This window comes from Pleurodeles waltl, chromosome 6 (assembly GCF_031143425.1).
Source record: "Pleurodeles waltl isolate 20211129_DDA chromosome 6, aPleWal1.hap1.20221129, whole genome shotgun sequence".
Taxonomy (NCBI): Eukaryota; Metazoa; Chordata; class Amphibia; order Caudata; family Salamandridae; genus Pleurodeles; species Pleurodeles waltl.
In genome coordinates this window covers 783,631,538-783,654,539 of record NC_090445.1, presented here as the reverse complement: position 1 = coordinate 783,654,539, position 23,002 = coordinate 783,631,538, and the positions used below count along the sequence as shown (strand labels likewise).

The following is a 23,002-nucleotide window of genomic DNA, read 5'->3' as shown; positions in this document are numbered from 1 at the left end:
TTGGAAATAGGTGTTACAGGCTGGGGAGGGGTAGCCTCCCCCAGCCTCTGGAAATGCTTTGAAGGGCACAGATGGTGCCCTCCTTGTATAAACAAGTCTACACCGGTTCAGGGACCCCTTCTTCCCTGCTCTGGCGGGAAACTGGACAAAGGAAAGGGGAGTGACCACTCCCCTGTCTATCACCTCCCCAGGGGTGGTGCCCAGAGCTCCTCCAGTGTGGCCCAGACTTCAGCCATCTTGCTTTGCAAGGTGTGGGGGCACTCTGGAGGGCTCTGAGTGGCCAGTGCCAGCAGGTGACGTCAGAGATCCCTCCTGATAGGTTCATACCTCGTAAGGTAGATTATCCCTTCTCAGGGCTATTTAGGGTCTCTCGTGTGGGTTCTCTTCAGATTCTGCTTGCAAGTTTCCTTCAGGAGTCCTCTGCAATAACTTCAGACTCTTCTGACCTCTGATCAACCGCAGCCTGCTCCAAGAAATCCTATAACTGCAACAAAGTGTCTACAAGAGACACTTTTCTTCAGCAACCTCAGCTCCAAGTCAGCAACTGCAACGGTTTCCACGGTGTGCACGCTCTAGGGACTTCCTGTCTTCATCCTGTACCAGAAGGACCGAAGAAATCTCCAGTGGAGTGATGGAGTCACTCCCCTGCTCTAAGACGAAGACCGGTACCATGGGACTCCTCTCACAACAACGAGCGTGCTCCTAAGGACACAGAGTGTGGACATCATCAACATAGATTGTCCTGAGGTCCTGCTGACGCAATTTGGAGGAGGTAAAGGCCTTGCCTTCCCCAAAAACGACTGTACCCCTGTGTACTCTGTCTTCTTCACCTCCTGAGGCCTCTGTGCACTCTTTGCAAAATTCCTTCGTGCACAGCCTGGCTCAGGTCCCCAGCACTCCACCCTGCGACACTCAACTCGCTGAGTTGTTCTCCGGCGGCGTGGGACCTTCTTTTGTTGTGCTGCATCAACCGTGTTTTGCACCTCCTTTGAACCCAGATCCTGCGGCTTCTGGGGGTGCTTGCTGGCATCCGGAAGGCTCTCTAAAGTGCTGAGATCCCCCTCTTCCTCCTCACACAGAGTTGAGGCCCCAAGGTCCCTCCTGGGTCCATCCAGTGCCATTTTGACAAAAAAAAAACACTTTTGTCGTAGCCAAGGCTTGTTGGTGCCTTCTAACACGAAATCTTGTCTGCAACGATCTCCACGCCGTGGGACATCTTTTGCATCACGTAGGAACCCGCTGGCATCTTCTCAGGGTGCATTTCTGCAGTCTTCTACTAACCAGGGACTCTTCTTTTTCACCCTCTTCTGGGTTGGCCGGGGCTGCTGTCCTTCCTGGAACTTCTTTTGACTTCTGGACTTGGTCTCCTTCCTTTACAGGTCTTCAGGTCCAATAATCCAGCAGTTGTTCTTTGCAGACTTAGTTGGCTGCTACAAAATCCCCAAAACGAGGTGTAGTGTGCCTAAGGAAGCTTGCAGTACTTCACTCCCGCTTTTCCTAGCTCTGGGGTGGGGTAATTTACTTACCTTTACTGTATTCTTACTCTCCCAGCGATTCTGCACACAGTACACTTGTCTAGGGGGGAATTTGTGATTCACATTCCACTTTCTTAGTTTATGGTTTGTGGTGCCCCTAGACCTATTTTCTTTGCATTCTATAGGATTTCCTACTGTTTGCATTGTTCTATGACTATTTATTTGTCTAATTTTGGTGTCTAGTTTATATATTGTGTATAATACCTACTTCCAGAAGGAGTATTAGCTCTAAGATATTTTTGGTACTGTCACCCAAATAAATACCTTTTATTTTTGGTAACACTGAGTATTGTCTTTTCTTGTGTATAAGTACTATGTAACTATAAGTGGTATTGCATGAGCTTTGCATGTCTCCTAGTTTAGCCTAAGCTGCTCTGCTATAGCTACCTCTATCAGCCTAAGCTGCTAGAACACTACTACATTTCACTAATAAGAGATACCTGGGCCTGGTATAAGGTGTAAGTACCCAAGGTACCCACTACAAACCTGGCCAGCCTCCTACAATCCATACCTGTTCACAAACCTTCTGTAACAACCAGTCAAGCCAAGGAATCCCCTGACTTGAGTCTGGGCGCTAGGCGCTCCCCAATCTGTGTGCCTCTGGTGTGCTGATTCTGGAAACAATGGTACAGTTTTAGTGAAAGAACGCTGGGGCCTGGTTAGCAGGATCCCAGCACACATTTATTCTAGTTAGTGTCAAATATCAGTTGGGGGGTACTGCAACAAGGGGACAGTTCCCTAGAGCTCCAACTTTGGTTCATCAACCATTTCTCACCACACTATTCAAGCTCGCCATAGTTCCCCAGAAGAAGCTTCACTTCAACCTAAACCTTATCACTCAGAGCCATGGAGAAAACGGGCATCCAAATCCAAAGGAACTCAACCTTGTGATTTGGCTCCTGAGGTCATAGAATTCTGTTACCTAAATCTCATACCTGAATGTATAACCATTCTTAAAGAAGCTTGTAGACCTACAACTAGAGCATATTATGTAGCTAAATGGAAAGGATTTGTCTTTAACTGTCTTATTAAGCACATTGATCCATTTGATGCAACTGTGCAAAACATTGCTTGCTACCTTCTTCATTTACAGCTCTCTGCATTGCCTAAAATTCAGTACACCTACATTTAGCTGCAGTGGCTGGCTATCTACAAAACAGGCAACATTTATCTTTGTTCAAAGTACCAGTTATTAAGGCATTTATGGAAGGCCTTAAAAAAGTAGTTCCACCTATACCCACATTGAATTTCAATATTGTCCTCCCCAGACTTATGGGTCCACCATTTGAACCATTACATAACTGTCCCCTCCACTTTCTATCTTGGAAGGTCACATTTTTAGTTGCCATTACTTCTCTTAGGTGTGTCAGTGAATTCCAGGCTCTAACCTTAGAAGAACCTTTCTTCCAACTACACAGGGTTAAGGTGGTACTTTGCACCAACCAAATATTCTTCCCAAAGGTTGTTTCCACTTTCCGCCTCAACCAATCAGTGGAGTTACCTGTTTTCTTTACTCAACCAGGCTCATTTGGGGAAAGGGCCCTTCATAAACTAGATGTTAAGAGCTCAAATGTACATTGATAGAACCAAAGATTTCTGTAATACCGAACAACTCTTCGTTGTTTTTTCGTCCCTTCACGAAGGAAAGCTTATGTCTAAATCAGGCATTTCTAGATGGATAATTAAATGTTACAAGTTACGCCAAAGCTAAAAGGACTTTACCTACACCCCCTAGAGCACACTCTACTTGTTTAAAAAAAAAAAAAAAAAAAAAAAGGGTGGGGGGGCTTTAATGGCTTTCCTGGGCAATGTCCCAATAGCTTACATTTTAAAGGTAGCTACGTGGTCTGCACCACACACTTTTACTAAACATTATTATGTGGATGTTGTAGAATTCCAACAAGCTAATGTAGGACAGGCAGTGCTACGTAGACTCTTTCAAACAAACTGCAACACCCACAGGTTAGCCACCCCTTTTGGAGGGCACTGCTTTACATTCTGTTTAAAGCATGTGTATCTACAGCCACACATACCTCAAACAGATGATTTTATTTGCCCTGTAAGAATGTGTGTGGCATGTAGTGCTGTAGAATAACATGTACCCACCCTCCTCACTGGAACACCTGTGGCTGTTGCAGTTCCTTTTTTACTATTTCATATGCATGGAAATTTCTTTACTCACTCTCCATACTCACCCGTCTGCGGGAAAACAATCTAACAGTGAAGTCAGTGCCCATGTGCATTATCACTAAGAGGAGGAGTCACTTTACCTTGTGACTCTAAAGACTTCTTCTAAGAAAAGCAGCATATCCGGAACCAACACTAGATGGCAGGAGTATGCAAAGCATATGAATCTACAGCACTACATGCCTCAAACAGATGCTTACATGGTAAGTAAAATAATCCTTTTCACTTTTGTTGAAGCCTTTTTTTTAAATAGAATTGTCTCCTCGTGTGGCAGGCATGTCTTCTTGGAATACTGGCTTCAAGCCCAGCGGTGCCTGTCACTGCTCATGGACCCGCACATTGTATGCCTTTGGTGCCTCAAAAGTGGCTACTATCAGAAGGCCTGCTTGGATTGCCAAGCCATGAACCCGAAGGCCTTGAGCGAGCGAACCCTCAGGCGCCTTGTGGCTCGGCCTGTGGAACCCCAACAATCTTGATCCCGGTCACAAGGAAGGTCCCAGGAGCAGTCTAGAGTCCAAGATCTTCTGTGCAGTCGAAGTCGTCTGGTCATTCAGGTAAGTCCCCTCGCAAGAAGTCAGCAGTGTCTTAGATGTCACCTCAGCTGATGGCCGATGAGACAAGGGAGTGTCCGCATTTGATGCCAGGCTTCGCCCTGGACTGACTCCGTGCCTCCCCCATATTTCTGGAAGCCAGAGTGCCCCCGCTCAACTTCAGGAATTTTATGAGGCCTATTTGAGCTTCTGCTCCTGCTGGTGTACGTTTGGGCCTCACCGGTTAAGGAGGGACCTCTGCTAGATCCACACCATCAGCCCTGGCGGAAGTGCCAGTCCGGCCCCTTGAATCCATGATTGGATCCGTGCTAGCTGTGATCGTCCCATCTCGACCTTACCTGGTGCCAGTCCAGATGCTGGAGCCGCAGGTGCCCACTGGCGGACTTCGATGCAGAGTCTGAGGGGTGTTGCCCGATGCCAGCTCAGGTACTGACTGGAGTTACTGAAGCCATGCCTTCCAACCCTGAGCACTATTCTCACCACAAGGCTGTGGGAGAGGGGGCCTGCATGCAGAGGATGCATGCAACTTGGGTGAGTCCAAGAGGGGTGAAACTTGAGTGGACTCTGGACAGCTGGGGAACCTTGCTGGCACCTTTGGTTAGCTTCACCTCGGGTAGTGGACGTCGGGTGCAGAGGTCACTTTGGTTGTTGGGTCTTTGCTGTTCCAGGGGCTGCAGGGTCATTTCTTGAGACTTTGTTGCAGAGCCGCTGCTCACTGGAGTCTTGAGTCTTTATGGAAGACAAGCAGTCGTCCTGGGTTTCTTGGAAGCTCAGCTACAGGACAAGTGGTCTTTTTGGGCAGAGTCTGTCAAGGTCAGCAGGCAGGCCGGTGGGGCTCGTACCAAGTCAGCTGTTTCTTCTTTTCCTCTTTCGCAGGTGTGACTCATTGTCCTTTGCTTCCTAAGGTCGTTAGGGTCTGAGTTCTAGGGTTCAGGGGTGCCATCTAAATACACATTTTAGGGGTGTTAGAGGAAGTAAACTGCAGCCAATGGGCTGCCCACCTTTTAGGGTGACTACACTCTTTTTATGACCACTTCCGCTGGGAAGTGGGCATAACCCTAACCCTAGTGGCCTAATTCCTTCCAAACAAGATGGAGGAATAAAAAGTAGTGTCTATATGAAGCTGGCCTGGTGTGTGGTGGGTACCTAAGGTGCCTACACCTTATACCAGGTCCAGATATCCCCTATTAGTGTAGTGTAGACAGCGTCTAGAAGCCAGGCTCTCTAGAGGTAGCTGTGCATGAGCTGCCAGTGCTTATCTAGGAGACATGCAAAGGTCATGCAATACCACTGTAGTCTCACAGCACTTACACATGAAAGAAAAACACTGTGTTACAAAAATAAAGGTACTTTATTTTAGTGACACAATTACCAAAAGGTACTAGAGAGACAACCCTCCAAAAGGAGTTAACACACTAGTTATGTACACTAGTAATCTGAAATAGGCATAAAAAGCAATAGAAAACAGTGCAATAGCAATAGACAATAGTGACCCTAGGGGGAGCCCAAACCATATACAAAAAAAATGGAATGCGAATGAAGGACCCCCACTTAGGTAAGTGGAATGTGTAGAGGGGAGCTGGGTGAACTAGGATACCCCAAAGGCAAGTACCACAGTGCCCCCCAGCGACCAGAGCCACTACCCACCCGTCTTTGGTTGCAGGAGTTGGTCGACTGAAGGACGAAGACTGTCAGCAGTGGAGCCCTGGAGCCAGAGAAGAGTTCCTGGAGGATGGAGTCGACATCCCATGCCAGATGGAAGATTGCAGTTGGTCAGTGGCGTGGAAAAGCCACCAGCAAGCAAGCTTTGCAAAGGCAGAGGTCGCATTGAAGCAAAAGTGGAGCTGCCAAGGGCCAGCAAGGTCCAGGAGGACTCAGCCCATGGGGGAAGGCCTAAGGTGACCCTCAGCAAAGCAGAGTCACTCTAAGAAAAGGCAGCGCCCACAGGAGACCCACTGGAAGATAAACCATGAGTCGCAGAGGATTCCATGGAGCACAACTGGAGAGGGGTCCCACAGCGCAGGAGAAGGAAACAAAGGGAGGTGCATTGCAAGGAAGAGTGCTGGGGACTGGGGCTACATGGAGCTTTGAAGATCCTTTGGAGGAGATACTAACAAGCCTTGGTAGCTGCAAGTGACTCTGTGCACTGGGGTACAGTCTTGCGTGAGAAGGCAAGGGCTCACCTCCTTGCAAAGTTGGACAGCTGGCAGAGAGGACCAAGAGAACTACTCCAGACCACCGCCTGTGATGCAGGATCCACACAGCTCAGGGTGAGAGGAGATCCACGCAGTCGGTCGTCGTTGCTGTTGGTGCCTGCGGGTGCAGGGGAGTGACTCCTTTACTCCAAGGGAGATTCCTTCTTGCTTCTTGTGCATACTGAAGACTTGCCGTCCGCAGAGGATGCACAGCCTGGGGAAATGTTGCAGAAGCTGGTGGAAGGAGGCATGGAAACAATGTTGCAAGCAGAGTCTTAATCATGGATGCAGATTGTCGGTTCCTGGAAGGTCCAGTCGCAGTTCCAGTCCCTAGAAGTCGAAATAGAGGTTGCAGAGGAGTCCTGGTGGAATCTTGCAAGCAGAATCTGAGGACCCACCCAGGAGGTAGACCCTAAATAACCCTAGAAGGGGGATTGGTCACACAGCCATGTGCTCTGAAGTTACATGCTTGATCTGGCTGCTCAGATGCTCCCAGAGGCCTCTGCCCACCTTGGATTCAAGATGGCAGAATCAAGGGACCCTCTGGAGGAGCTCTGTGCACCACCCCTGGGTTGGTGATGGACAGGGGAGTGGTCACTCCCCTTTCCATTGTCCAGTTTAGCGCCAGATCAGAGACTGGAGGGAACCGAATGTGCCCTTCAAAGCATACCAGTGGCTTCGGGAGGCTACTCCTCCCAAGCCATGTAACACCTATTTCCAAAGGTAGAGAGTGTTACCTTCCCTCTCCCAAAGGAATTCCTTTGTTCTGCCTTCCTGGGCTTGAGCCCATCAAGCAGCAGGAGGGCAGAATCTTGTCTGAGGGGGTTGCAGCAGCTTGGGCTGCCTAGAAAACCCCACAAAGCTGGTAGGAGCAATGCTGGGGGTCTACTAAGGAGCCCCCAGAGTGAATGGAATCATACTTCCCATTCTGGCAACAGTATTGGGGTATGATTTCTAAATGTTTGATACCAAACATGCCTATGTAGCTGGACACGGGTAGTGACCTGTGTGCAATACAGGGGTAAAATGGCTTTCCCGCACTTATGAAGTCCAGGAAAATGGAGCTGGAGTTCGTAGGTCCTTCCACCCTGCCCTCTGGGCTAGGAGGGCCTGCCATAGGGGTGACTGACAGTGACCTGGTACAGTGACCTTTAGTGAAAGGGAGCATGCACCTTTTCACGCAGGCTGCACTGGGTGGCATAATACATGCTTCAACCCCATGGGGGAACCCCTGGTGTCCCAGGGCCCCGGGTTCCTCAGTACCATATACTAGGGACTTATATGGGGCACCAGTATGCCAAATGTGGGGTGTACTAAGTGAGGAACAACCAAATTTAAGGGGAGGGAGCACAGTCATTGGGATCCTGGTACGCAGTAAACACAGTCAAAACATACTGACATCAGGCAGTAACCATGCCATAAAGAGGGTACTTTCCTACAACACCTTATCTGAAAGAGACTGTCTAGTTGTAGATTCCTAACCAACCCACATATTCTCCACGTTCTGTGAACGGATTTCTAGCGACAGGGCTTTCCCTTTTCAGGGCCCTAGTTTTCCACACAAGTGGTTAGCGTCTCTCCTGGCTCCGCATTCGTGTTATCTGAAAATACAAAAGGTATCTGACATCCATGTGGTGGTGCATATATAAGCACCGCTAAAGTCACTTCTGGCGTGACTCCACACGGAGCTGATCAGTGCCACCTACTAGCAAGCAGGGGTACTGCTTGTAGGAAGCTGGCCCCGTTACATGGTATATCAATACAGTGTAAAGGGTCCAGGGGTTTCCTTAGTGAGTAGACAGGGCTTGCTACGCACTAAAGTGCTCTATGTGGAGGTAGGGTGGTCGAGCAGCCTTAGGCTTAACACAGAGGAGTGCAAGACATCCACAAATACACACAATAGGCAATAAATGAGACACACAACTCAAAAAGGAGATCCACACCAATTTATAAAAATAGCAGATGTCTTTATATATATTTAGGCATCAGATAAATAATGATCTGATAGAGACTTCTAGCTGCAGCTTCCTTACCTTAGAATTCCCTGGCGTCAGCTTCGAATCTGGAGGCTTTTTTTTTTAGCAGTACCCTGCGCGCGCACCGTCGGACGGCATCGTTCGGATCCGCGTGCATCGACTAGCTTCGCGTGCGTCGTCAGCGTCGTTGGAGTCGTCTATGACGTCACAGTTGTCTATATAGACGCCGTCTCGGCGCGCATACGTCAGTTCTTTTCCTTCTGCACCGGTTAAGCGCAGTTTTGGAAAGAGCTACCCTGCTTCGACGGTTTGTCGACACTTTTTTGACTGTTTGGAGTCATGTCTTCGAGAAAGACAGGATTCAAGCCGTGTGGTGCGTGTCATCGCACCATGTCAGTGACGGATCTGCACCGAGTTTGTCCTTGGTGCCTGGACAAGGACTACGATTCCACCTCATGCTCCTATTGTCGGGCCATGGCGCTGAAGGCCATGAGGGAGAGATCACTTAAGCTTCTTGCGGTCCGACATTCGTCTTTGGTCGGCGCGACTCCACGGAGGTCACGGTCTCGCAGTAGGAGGAGGTCGCGGCACCGCTCCCCGAGCCCCAAGTCCTCTTCCTTGCATTCGAGGTCATCAGAAGGTAAGAGCCACAAAAAGAAAAAGTCCAAGCGGACTTCGTCTTCGCCGCGCCCGTCGACCGATGAGGCGTCTAGGGAACGTCGACGTTCCGAGCGCGGTTCTACAGAGCCGTCGCCAGGGTCGACTCCCCGTCTTCCCCCCTTTCCGGGGACTGGATCGACCCCCGCTCAAATTAATGAATTCTACGAGGCCATGCGTCTCGTCTTTGAGCGAGCTGTACCCTCGGTTGGGTCTTCGGGCCCTGTGGGGTCAGCAGGGGCCCCTTTGGATTCGACGCAGGCGGCTTCGGCCTTGGCGCCGTTGGGGACTTCAGGATCCGATAACGGATCTGGACCGGCACCGGTCTCTCACAGTCGACCTCCTTCGGCACCGGGTCCGACATCAACGATTCTGCCACCGGCGCCCCTCTGAGGCTTCGGGAGGGGCGTGGTACCACGCCAGCCACAGTTTAGCCACCATCCTCAGGCTTCACAGCATCCCGGAAGAGGACATGGTCATGGTACCATCAGACCCAGAGGGTCTGGCCAGAGGTCAGCCGTCACACAGCCCCCCTCCACTGCGCCCAAGCCCTCCTAGTGTGGTTCTGCGGTATCACGTCCGTCCAGTTGGAGGGAGGATTCGTTTTCATCTCCCTCACTGGCTTTCCATCACCACGGACAAGTCGGACCTGCAGATCATACGGAAGGGCTACTCCCCTCCCTTCCAGTCTTTTCCTCCTCCTATCCCTCCAACAAAGGAATGGCTGATGGAGGACCATTTAGAGGAAGTTACGGCTCTTTTGGCCAAGGTATCAGAAGTAGACAGTGGTTGTTATTCCCGCTACTTTCTGATTCCCAAAAAGAAAAAAGGCCTTCGCCCCATTTTGGATTTAAGGGACGTCAATCTCTTCCTCAAGAAGGAGAAGTTCAAGATGCTCACTCTTGCTCAGGTTTTGTCTGCCCTAGACCAAGGAGACTGGATGGTAGCGTTGGATTTGCAGGATGCGTATTTCCATATTCCTATCCTGCCAAGCCACAGGCGTTACCTGCGGTTCAAGGTGGGCCACGAGCACTTTCAGTTTACCGTGCTTCCTTTCGGTCTCACCAGTGCCCCTCGGGTGTTCACAGAGGTGATGGCGGTGGTGGCAGCTCATTTGCGTAGGTCAGGGATTTCAGTCTTCCCCTACCTGGACGATTGGCTGTTGAAGGCTCCTACGCCCCAGGCTCTCGTCACCCACCTCCAGACGACGGCGGACCTCTTGCATTCGCTGGGGTTCACTATAAATGTGCCGAAGTCACACCTGACTCCCTCTCAGAAGCTCTCTTTCATCTGAGCTGTTCTGGACACAGTGCAGTATCGGGCTTATCCTCCCGATCAGCGGGTTCAGGATATTCAGGTTATGATTCCGATGTTTCGGTCTCTATCCTGGATCTCGGTGAGACAGACTCTGAGGCTGCTGGGACTCATGGCCTCCTGCATCTTGTTGGTCCAGCATGCCAGATAGCGCATGAGGGCTCTGCAGTGGGACCTGAAGTTCCAATGGGCACAGCATCAGGGAAATCTTACCAACGTGGTTCAGATCTCGGAGAGGACGGCAAAAGATCTGCAGTGGTGGTTACTGAACTGCGAGTGGGTCAAGGGCAGACCCCTCTCCCTTCCCCAACCAGATCTAACGGTAGTGACAGATGCGTCACTTCTGGGATGGGGTGGCCATCTGGGGGAGGTGGAGATCAGAGGTCACTGGTCTCCGGCGGAATCTGGGCTCCACATCAACTTGTTGGAGCTTCGTGCGATCCGACTAGCATTAAAAGCATTTCTTCCTGTTGTGAAAGGGAAGGTGGTGCAGGTGTTCACAGACAACACTACCGCAATGTGGTACTGCAACAAGCAGGGCGGTGTTGGGTCGTGGACCCTTTGTCAAGAGGCTTTATGCCTCTGGACATGACTGGAACAGCAGGGCATGACCCTGGTGGTTCAACACCTGGCAGGTTCTCCGAACGCCAGAGCAGACGAACTCAGCTGAAAATGCTTAGAGGATCACGAATAGTGTCTCCATCCGGAGGTGGCGCAAGGACTCTTTCAGCAGTGGGGAGAGCCTTGGTTAGATCTGTTCCCCTCCGCAGAGAACGTGCAATGTCAGCAGTTTTGCGCGTTGGAGTTTCCAAGGAGGCTATTGCTAGGCGACGCTTTTCGTCGCGAGTGGAGTTCAGGCCTCCTGTACGCTTTTCCACCTATACCACTTCTGCCCAGAGTTCTCAAGAAAATCAAGAACGACCGGGCCCAAGTAATCCTTGTGGCTCTGGATTGGGCACGGAGAGTTTGGTATCCAGAGCTTCTAAAAATGAGCAACGGTCCTCCAATCAGGCTGCCTCTCCGGGAGGATCTTCTGTCGCAGCAGCAGGGAAAGGTTCTCCACCCGAACCTGTCAACTCTGCGCCTTCATGCGTGGAGATTGAGCGCTGACAGTTGATGGTTTATGACCTCCCTCCCGAGGTCTGGGATGTCATTCTGGCAGTCAGGCGTCCCTCAACTAAGTCGATCTACGCCTGACGTTGGAAACGTTTTGTTTCTTATTGTTCAGAGAGGTCTATTGATCCTTTTTCTTCTTCTCTATCTAACATCCTTTGGTTTATTTTGTCTCTTGCCCAGCAGGGTTCCTCCTTGGGGACTCTCAAGGGCTATCTTGCAGCCTTATCGGCTTTTCTTCAGTTGCCTGATCAACCATCTCTGTTTAAATCACCTATAGTACAGAGGTTTTTGAAAGGGCTTGTACATCTGTTCCCGCCTGTGCCTTTCGTTATGCCCCAGTGGGATCTTAATCTGGTTCTTACCTTCCTTATGTGTGCTCCTTTCGAGCCCTTGCATAACTGTCCTCTCCAGCTGCTCACTATTAAGACAGCCTTTTTGGTGGCAATTACATCTGCCAGGAGAGTGAGTGAGCTGCAGGCTTTATCTTCTAAACCTCCTTATCTAATGATATATCCTGACAAGGTGGCGTTAAGAACTCGTGCCTCTTTTCTCCCCAAGGTGGTGACCCCTTTCCATCTGGGTCAAAATATCACCCTGCCCACCTTCTTTGCACCACTGCATCCTTCTAAGGAAGAGGAGCGTCTCCATCGACTGGACCCAAAAAGAGCGTTATCGTTCTACCTTGACCGCACTAAAGAGTTCCGGGTGGACGACCTACTCTTTGTGGGGTACGTTGGTGCAAAGAAGGGTCGGGCAGTACAGAAACGATCCATTTCGCGCTCGGTCGTTCTTTGTATAAAAATATGCTACGCTTTGGCGAAGAAGCAGCCTCCCGAGGGCTTGAGAGCTCATTCCACTAGGGGGAAAGCTGCTACCACTGCGTTAGCACGTGGTGTACCGGTGGTGGACATATGTCAGGCCGCAACGTGGGCTTCTTTACACATGTTTGCGAAGCACTACTGCCTGGATAGCCAGGTGAGAAGAGAGGGGCATTTTGCCCATTCTGTCTTGCAGGACTTCCTAGTTTAAAAAAAATATAAAAAAAAATCTCCTTCAGACCCACCACCATGGGTTATAGCTTGGGTATCTCTTCTAAGGTAAGGAAGCTGCAGCTAGAAGTCTCTATCAGATGAACAAGTTACTTACCTTCGGTAACGAGGTATCTTGTAGAGACTCTATCTAGCTGCAGATTCCTTACACCCACCCAAGCCTCCCTGCTCTGGGGAAATTTTTTCTCATGTGCATATGTATGTATATATATGTATATATATATATATATATATATATATATATATATATATATGTATATGTATGTTTGATGGCATGTGTAGCTGCAGATACACATGCTGTGCACAGTCCGCCGTCTGGTGTTGGGCTCGGAGTGTTACAAGTTGTTTTTCTTCGAAGAAGTCTTTTCAAGTCACGAGACCGAGGGACTCCTCCCATTTTGATTCCATTGCGCATGGGCGTCGACTCCATCTTAGATTGTTTTTTTTCCGCCATCGGGTTCGGACGTGTTCCTTTTCGCTCTGTGTTTCGGGTCGGAAAGTTAGTTAGAATCTCGGAAAAAAACGTCGGTATTGTTTGCGTTCGATATCGGGTTAGTTAAAACAAATCGACACCGAATTTTGAAGCGCTCCGGTGGCCCTTTGGGGTTTTTTCGATCCCCCGTCGGGGCCTGGTTGGCCCGGCCACGTGCGACTTCAAGGCTGATGGAACGGACCCCATTCCGCTTCTGCCCAAAATGCCATAACAAGTATCCGTATACGGATCAGCATCTGGTCTGTAACTTGTGCTTGTCCCCCGAGCACAAGGAGGATACTTGTGAAGCCTGTCGAGCGTTTCGGTCGAGGAAGACGCTTAGAGACCGAAGAGCCAGGAGACTACAAATGGCGTCCACGCTGACAGGTCAAGAACGTTTCGAGGAGGAAGAAGAGGCTTTCTCCATCCACGAGTCGGATTCTGAAGAACTCGACGCCGAAGAAACACCCAAAACCGTGAGTAAGACGTCGAAAATCAAGACTCACGAGAAGTCCACAAAAGCCCAGGGGACGCCACCGCCAACAGGCCATGGCTTAACCCGAAAACTAGGTGACCGATCCAAGGCACCGAAAAAGGGCATGCTGGTGTCGAAGTCATCCGACTCCGGTCGAGATACCGCCACACAGCAATCTCGGAGCCGAGACAGCGGCTCCGAGAAACTTCGGCACAGAGACAGCGGCACCGAAGAATTTCGGCACCGAGACACCACGCCGAAAGCAAAGAAGGTTTCTTCGGAGCCTAAAAAGACTTCCGAAAAGGTTTCGGTTCCGAAACATCCAGCCTCGGAGCCGAAACTAGTTCCTATACAAAGGAACAAGGATTAACCTCCCAATTACATAGATTTGGAGAGGAGCTTCAAGCTGGAGAGCCTGACTACAAACAAAGGAGGCTTCATATTCATGAGGACACAGGGAAGATAACCACTCTTCCCCCAATCAAAATTAAAAGGAAACTCGCCTTTCAACAAAAGGACAAGCAACCACAAGCAAAGGTGGCAAGGAAAACAACCCCACCACCTTCTCCACCACCATCAACACATGCATCACCACCAACAACTCCACCACTGATGCACTCACCAGCTCATACCACAATGAGTCAGGATGATCCCGATGCATGGGACCTTTACGATGCTCCAGTGTCTGACAACAGCCCAGACTCCTATCCTACAAAACAGTCACCACCTGAGGACAGTACATCCTACTCACAGGTGGTCGCAAGGGCAGCCGAATTTCACAACGTCACCCTACATTCTGAACCAATTTAGGATGACTTTCTCTTTAACACCCTATCCTCCACCCATAGCCAGTACCAAAGCCTTCCCATGCTCCCAGGAATGCTAAGACATTCAAAACAAATATTTCAGGAGCCAGTTAAGGGCAGAGCCATAACTCCAAGGGTGGAGAAAAAGTACAAGCCACCGCCAACAGATCCAATCTATATTACAACACAACTAACACCAGATTCAGTAGTTGTCGGGGCAGCTCGTAAGAGAGCCAACTCTCATACCTCAGGAGACGCACCACCTCCAGACAAGGAGAGCCGCAAATTTTATGCTGCAGGAAAAAGGGTTGCAGCACAAGCAGCAAATCAGTGGCGTATTGCCAATTCACAAGCACTTTTCGCAAGATACGACAGAGCTCATTGGGATGAAATGCAACATTTCATCGAACACTTACCCAAGGAGTTCCAAAAAAGAGCGCAACAAGTAGTGGAAGAGGGACAAAGTATCTCAAATAATCAGATACGGTCTTCCATGGATGCAGCAGATGCAGCTGCAAGGACAATAAACACTGCAATCACAATACGAAGGCACGCATGGCTGCGCACTTCAGGGTTCAAGCCAGAAATCCAACAAGCTGTGCTCAATATGCCATTTAACGAACAGCAATTGTTTGGGCCGGAGGTAGACACTGCCATTGAGAAACTCAAAAAAGACACCGATACAGCCAAAGCCATGGGCGCACTCTACTCTCCGCAGAGCAGAGGCACATTTCGGAAAACACCTTTTCGGGGAGGGTTTCGAGGTCAACCCACAGAAACCACAACCTCACAAACAAGGCCTACTTACCAGGGTCAATATCAGAGGGGAAGTTTTCGGGGGCAATATAGTGGGGGCCAATTCCCAAGAAATCGAGGAAAATTCCAAGGCCCCAAAACTCCTCAAAATAAACAGTGACTCACAAGTCACACAACCCCATCACATAACACCTGTGGGGGGAAGACTAAGCCAATTTTACAAACTTTGGGAAGAAATAACAACAGACACTTGGGTCTTAGCAATTATCCAGCATGGTTATTGCATAGAATTTTGCCAATTCCCTCCAAACGTCCCACCGAAAACACACAATATGTCAAAACAACATATAGATCTTCTAGGACTAGAAGTTCAAGCATTGCTACAGAAAGACACAATAGAATTAGTACCAATTCTACAAAAAAACACAGGAGTTTACTCACTGTACTTTCTAATACCCAAAAAGGACAAAACTCTGAGACCAATACTAGATCTCAGAACACTAAATACCTACATAAAATCAGACCACTTTCACATGGTCACGTTACAAGACGTAATCCCACTGCTCAAACAGCAAGACTACATGACAACATTAGATCTAAAAGATGCGTATTTCCATATACCAATACATCCTTCACACAGGAAATACCTATGGTTCGTATTCCAAGGAATACATTACCAATTCAAAGTGTTGTCATTCGGAATAACAACTGCGCCAAGAGTTTTTACAAAATGCCTGGCAGTAGTAGCTGCACATATCAGAAGGCAGCAAATACATGCGTTCCCGTACTTAGACGACTGGTTAATCAAAACCAACACGCTAAGACAGTGTTCACAGCACACAAAATATGTCATACTAACCCTTCACAAGCTAGGTTTCTCCATCAACTACGCGAAGTCACACCTTTTGCCGTGTCAAACACAGCAATACTTAGGAGCGACAATCAACAGAGCAAAGGGGATTGCCACTCCAAGTCCACAAAGGGTTCAAACATTTCACAAGGTAATACAGGCCATGTATCCAACACAAAAGATACAAGTCAGAATGGTAATGAAACTACTAGGCACGATGTCTTCATGCATAGCCATTGTCCCAAACGCAAGATTGCACATGCGGCCCTTACAACAGTGCCTAGCATCACAATGGTCACAAGCACAGGGTCAACTTCTAGATCTGGTGTTGATAGACCGCCAAACATACATCTCGCTTTTATGGTGGAACAGTACAAATTTAAACCGAGGGCTGCCTTTCCAAGACCCAGTGCCACAATACGTCATAACGACAGATGCTTCCATGACAGGGTGGGGAGCACACCCCAATCAACACAGCATCCAAGGACAATGGGACATACATCAGAGACAGTTTCACATAAATCACTTAGAAATGTTAGCAGTATTTCTAGCGCTGAAAGCATTTCAACCCATAATAACCCAAAAATACATTCTTGTCAAAACAGACAACATGACAACAATGTATTATCTAAACAAACAAGGAGGGACACACTCGACACAGTAGTGCCTCCTAACACAGAAAATATGGCATTGGGCGATTCACAACCACATTCGCCTAATAGCACAATTTATTCCAGGGATTCAGAACCAGTTGGCAGACAATCTCTCTCGAGATCACCAACAACTCCACGAATGGGAAATTCACCCCCAAATACTAAACAATTACTTTCAAATTTGGGGGACACCTCAAATAGATCTATTTGCAACAAAGGAAAACTAAAAATGCCAAAACTTCGCATCCAGGTACCCACAAGATCAATCCCAAGGCAATGCTCTATGGATGAACTGGTCAGGGATCTTTGCGTACGCTTTTCCCCCTCTCCCTCTCCTTCCATATCTAGTAAACAGGTTGAGTCAAAACAAACTCAAACGCATACTAATAGCACCAACATGGGCAAGGCAACCTTGGTACACAACACTACTAGACCTGTCAGTAGTACCTCATGTCAAACTACCCAACAAACCAGATCTGTTAACACAACACAAACAACAGATCAGACATCCAAATCCAGCATCTTTGAATCTAGCAATTTGGCTCCTGAAATCCTAGAATTCGGACACTTAGACCTCACACAAGAATGTATGGAGGTCATAAGACAAGCTAGGAAACCTACCACTAGACACTGCTATGCAAATAAGTGGAAAACATTCGTGTATTACTGCCAGAATAATCAAATTCAGCCATTACACGCATCTCCAAAAGATATAGTAGGATATTTACTACATTTGCAAAAATCAAATCTAGCTTTCTCTTCCATAAAGATACATCTCACCGCAATATCAGCTTACCTGCAAATTACTCATTCAACTTCACTATTTAGAATAACAGTCATTAAAGCGTTTATGGAAGGCTTAAAGAGAATCATACCACCAAGAACACCACCTGTTCCTTCATGGAACCTCAACATTGTCTTAACAAGACTCATGGGTCCACCTTTCGAGCCCATGCATTCTTGTGAAATGCAATACTTAACGTGGAAAGTTGCATTTTTGATTGCCATCACATCTCTAAGAAGAGTGAGCGAGATTCAAGCATTTACCATACAAGAACCATTTATTCAAATACATAAAAATAAAGTAGTTCTAAGGACAAATCCAAAATTTTTACCAAAGGTTATCTCACCGTTCCACTTAAATCAAACAGTAGAATTACCAGTGTTCTTCCCACAGCCAGATTCTGTAGCTGAAAGAGCACTACATACATTAGACATCAAAAGAGCACTAATGTACTACATTGACAGAACAAAACTAATTAGAAAAACAAAACAACTATTTATTGCCTTTCAAAAACCTCATGCAGGAAATCCAATTTCAAAACAAGGCATTGCTAGGTGGATAGTTAAGTGTATTCAACCCTGCTAAGAGAGAGCTGCCTATTACACCAAAGGCACACTCAAACAGAAAGAAAGGGAGGGGCTACCATGGCCTTTCTAGGAAATATTCCAATGAACGAAATATGTAAGGCAGCAACATGGTCTACGCCTCATACATTTACCAAGCACTACTGTGTAGATGTGTTAACTGCACAGCAAGCCACAGTAGGTCAAGCTGTACTAAGAACATTATTTCAAACTACTTCAACTCCTACAGGCTAAACCACCGCTTTTGGGGAGATAACTGCTTACTAGTCTATGCACAGCATGTGTATCTGCAACTACACATGCCAACGAACGGAAAATGTCACTTACCCACTGTACATCTGTTCGTGGCATTAGTCGCTGCAGATTCACATGCGCCCACCCGCCTCCCCGGGAGCCTGTAGCCGTTTAGAAGTAGATCTTGAACATTTGTACATTTGTAAATATATTACTTTAACCTTTATTATGTACATACGTATTCATTCCATTCCATGGGCACTATTACCAACATACACAACTCCTACCTCACCCTCTGCGGGGAAAACAATCTAAGATGGAGTCGACGCCCATGGGCAATGGAATCGAAATGGGAGGAGTCCCTCGGTCTCGTGACTCGAAAAGACTTCTTCGAAGAAAAACAACTTGTAACACTCCGAGCCCAACACCAGACGGCGGACTGTGCACAGCATGTGAATCTGTAGCGACTAATGCCACGAACAGATGTACACTGGGTAAGTGACATTTTCCATATGTTTCTATGTGAACATATGTATATGTTTCATTTTGGCAACTTTTGCCTTTCTTACAGGCATGAAAGTGTTTTTCTCCAAACAGTCAAAGAGTTAAAAGTGTATTGGTTGGTTCTTCCATGACTCTGCTTCTGGCGCGGGAAGTTGTGGAAAAGAACTGACGTACGCGCCCGAGACGGCATCTATATAGACAACCGTGACGCCGTAGACGACGCTGACGACGCACGCGGTTCCGAACGACGCCATCCGATGGCGCGCAAGCAGGGTACTGCTCAGAAAAAACTCCAGATTCGAAGCTGGCGCCAGGGAATTCTAAGGTAAGGAATCTGCAGCTAGATCGAGTTTCTACCAGATACCTCGTTACCGAAGGTAAGTAACTTGTTCTTCAAGTACGTTCGTTTTTAAATAGCAATTCTTTTCACTTAAAGTGGACAACGTGCAGTTTCTGAGTTCTGTTATCCTGTGGGTGGAAAAACAAGTTCTGCAACAGGTGGAGTACAGCAATCAATCTCTGTAAGTTAAGGTGAGTAGGGGGCAAGGTCCAAAGCAGCACCAGGAGTACCCCACCAGCGGGATTGGGGTGTCCGGGTACAGGGTGCAAAACAGCATCATGTGCTTCAATGGAGATCGGTCACTGCAAAAAGAGGCTGGAGGCTCTGGCCAGGAGGCGAGTCAGGTTGAACCAACAGCGGGGCTCAGGCTTCAATGCGCGAGCACCTTTGGTCCTCTTCTCCACAGCTCAGGAGCGACTGGTTCAAAGGTGTCAGGTTTCCTTTACTGGCACTGTTGCGTAAGGTGGGAGGCTACGTGCAGAGGCTGCAAGCATCCTTGGGGAGTCTGGAGGGCTGGGAAACCTTGTTTGCACCGGTGGTCCACTTCAACTCAGGTCGGAGACGGCAGGTGCAGTGGTGACTTTAGGTGTCGGGTTTTGGCAGTTAAGCTTTGGCAGTTAAGCTTCAGAGGCTGGGGACCAGGTCCTGCTGTTCACCGGAGGTCTTGAAATCTTTTTCAAAGGCAGGCAGTCCGCCCAGGTTTCTGGAATCAGTGTGGGCTTATCCAGATGTTTGATACCAAACATCCTTATCTTCAGTAAAGCTATCATGTAGCTGAGGAACTCGTATTAACCAGTGTTCAGCACATGCATTTAAAATGGCTTCCCTGGACACTTACTATGTCTGAGAACTGACAAAGGCATAGCAATGGGCATATCTGATCTTGCAGCTATACCCTCATGTGTAATATAATGCACCCTGCCTTAGGGCTGTGAGGCCTACTGGAGGGGATACTTACATATATTGCATTCAGTGTTAGGGGAAATGGCATACAGGGATGTGTGACATGTATTTTTATTTTGGTCTGCATCAAGACCCACAGCCTGCAATGGCAGCTTGTCGTGCTTGGTGAGGGGTCCCTTAGGGTGGCACAATTCGTGCTTTTTCCCCTTAGGGGACCCTCTTTAGCACCTCGGACCCAAGGTACCAGGGGTACCCTTTACTAGGCTGTACAGAGGATGCTTAAGGATTTGCCTATTGGGGAAGCAATTGTACAATTTAGGGAAAGACATCTGGCACTGGGGACCTGGTTAGCAGGAACCCAGTGCACTTTCATTTGCAATCACACCAGATACCAGACACAAAGTGAGGGGTAACCATGTCAAAAAGAGGCGCTTTCCTACACTGCTCATAAAAACAATTCCAGATCCAAACTGACACCTGGAGATAATTCTAAGGTAAGGATTCTGCTGCCAGAAAGTCTCTACCAGGTAAGACATTACTGAAGGTAAGTAACTTGTTCATTAGAGGCCTGTGCACTGGTACCTCTACTTTCTGTTGCATTCTGCATTCAAGTGCACAAACAGTGATAATAAAGATGCTGATGTGTGCGGGGTGATATTTACATGCAGTTCTTTCATCACTGATGGGAGCATAACAAAGTCAGCGTGGACCCACATGGTGCCACCTACAAGGGCTCTGGAACAATGGTTTTCTGATAGAGACTTCTTGTTGCAGATTCCTCACCTTGTAAATATTCTCCAGACATCAGACTGGATCTGGAATTTTTTTTCATAGTACCTCTGCACACAGGAAGGTGGTGCTGTGCAGCTCTGCTCTGACTCCTTTCTGCTCCAAAAGAGACCTGTGGTGCCTATAAAGGCGCTATTCATGCAAATCTGGAGCTTTGCTCATCTCAGAGACTGCCTTTTGTCAGATATTTTCTTAATAATTTAGCAGCGTATAAGGTATGTCACATATTTCAAGCTCTGTAAGGACTGTCACAAACAGATGCCTCTGACAGATCCCCAACAGGTTTGCCTATGGTGTCTGGAGTTGAGCATCGACTCCAAGACCTGCAGAGATTGTGTGCCAGTGAACAAGAAGGCCAACTGGGAACACGAGGTGAAACTCTACATCGCCAAGCATAAGAAGAAGAACCATCAGTACCCCACTCCAAGTTCAAAGCACATTCCCGGTCGCTCTTCCGTTCTTAGAGGCAGCATAGTTGTTCTCAAGGCTGTTCTTCATCACACTCCAAATCCTTCAGTAAGCACAAAAAACATAAGAAGTTGAAGTGGAGTTTCCCTCCCTATGTCCATTCCCAGTCCCCTGGTAAAGCTGGTGGAAGGCTCAAACGGTTTAGTTCCCACTCCCAGGGTTTCAGAGCTGATTCCGCACCTGGTTCCGGCACAGCCTGTTTCTGGGGCCTTCAGCCACGCCGCACCAAATCAGTGTTCTCAACTATGCTCCGGTTCTTCAGATATCCATTAACTTCATCTGGCTCACCTTCGAGCCCCACTGTGCTTAAATTCCACCACCTAGATTACCATCATTGGGTTCCCCTTCTGTGCAGTTTGGACCCTCTGAGCTGCTGCCGCCTTGGCTCCAGTACCGACGCCACCCCTGACACCCATATCCAATACAGTTCCAGGTACATTGACACTGTTTCGGACTTCACCACCCAAAGAGGGGGTCCCAGATTATCCTTTCCGACACAGACTCGCTGCCAGTCCAGCGTCCCACCTGAATCCGCCTGAGGTTTCTGCACTTGCCTTACCACCAGGCAGGCAACACTCTTTACATTCTCTTTTTGGAACTTATTCAGACACCGATCCTGACCAGGGTGATGATTTCACTCATACCTATGTTGATGACACTGTGAGGACTTGCAAGATACTAGTGGTTTGGACACTTCCACAGTCAGCCGTTTTCTCCCCTCCTGGCCCAGCCACATAGTAATTTACATCCGATTCCATGGTTAGGTGTAGGGCAGCGAAAGTCCTAGACCTCCAGCTCCTCACTATATAGGTGAAAATCAGAGTCCTGATAAGTCCTGTAGCCTGGCGAGACTCCTAAGCCTCCACTCCCTTTTAGTGAGGCCTTGACTGATTCCCTACTTGGGGCTTGGGCTAAGCCTTGTTCCTACTCTCCAAATTAAGTGGCAAATTGCCATATGCCATAGTTTTGCTCCATGCAACCTAGCCTTCTGGTCACAGCACCCTTCTCCCAAGAGCCTTGTGGTTCAGGCCTCCACCAGACAGACCAACCTGAGAACGTTTCTACCACTCCCCTGATAGGGAATCTGTGCAAGTGGAGATATTTAGTAAATGCATGTTTTCATATGTCAGTTTGGCCCTACTGTCCGTTCATGTTGTCTGCTTGCTAGGCTGCTACATTTGTGTCTTCTGGTGCAACTCCTCCAAAGCATTGCTCATGACCTTCACCCTGTTCTGTCACAGATCATTCAGGATGGTTGTGATGCTGCCAAGTTTGCAATTCATTGTGTCTTGAATACCACCGACTCCATTGAACACGCTAAATGCACCAGTGTTGCATTTGGCACCATGCCTGGTTTCATTCATCTGGGTTCTCGGGCGATGTTCTGTTCTCCCTAATGGACGTCGTTCAATGGGGCTCGCCTATGGAGGGATAAGGCTGATTCTGCCCTTGAACACTTAAAGGAGAGTAGGAATACCGCTCGCTCCCTGGGCCACTCTATTCAGCCTTGAAAGCACGCTTTCAGTTTGTGGCTTTGGATGAGGCATTTCTTACCACCACCCTTTCTCTCACCAGCAGAGAAGCCAGAAGTTTCAAGGAAGAGGTCATGGTGCCCACCGCGGCCAAGGTACATTCTCCCCTAGTCCCCTACACATCCCCCAGTCCCACCTGTCAAGCCTCTTTAGAGTGTTCCCTTGCAGGGCCACACCCACCTGGTGGGAGGCTGAATCCACCAACTCTATCCAGGTTGGCAGGAGATCAGATAGGACAGGAGGGCACTGCAAATTGTCGAAAAAGTTAATTC

The 23,002-nt window shown here is 48.3% G+C and overlaps 1 protein-coding gene across 1 annotated transcript in view; it reads left to right on the top strand.

Annotated features, from left to right (window-relative positions):
* SMC3 (structural maintenance of chromosomes 3) overlaps positions 1–23,002 on the top strand; it is an 849,197-nt gene that overhangs the window by 724,431 nt on the left and 101,764 nt on the right. The gene's annotated exons all lie outside the window — the stretch shown is intronic.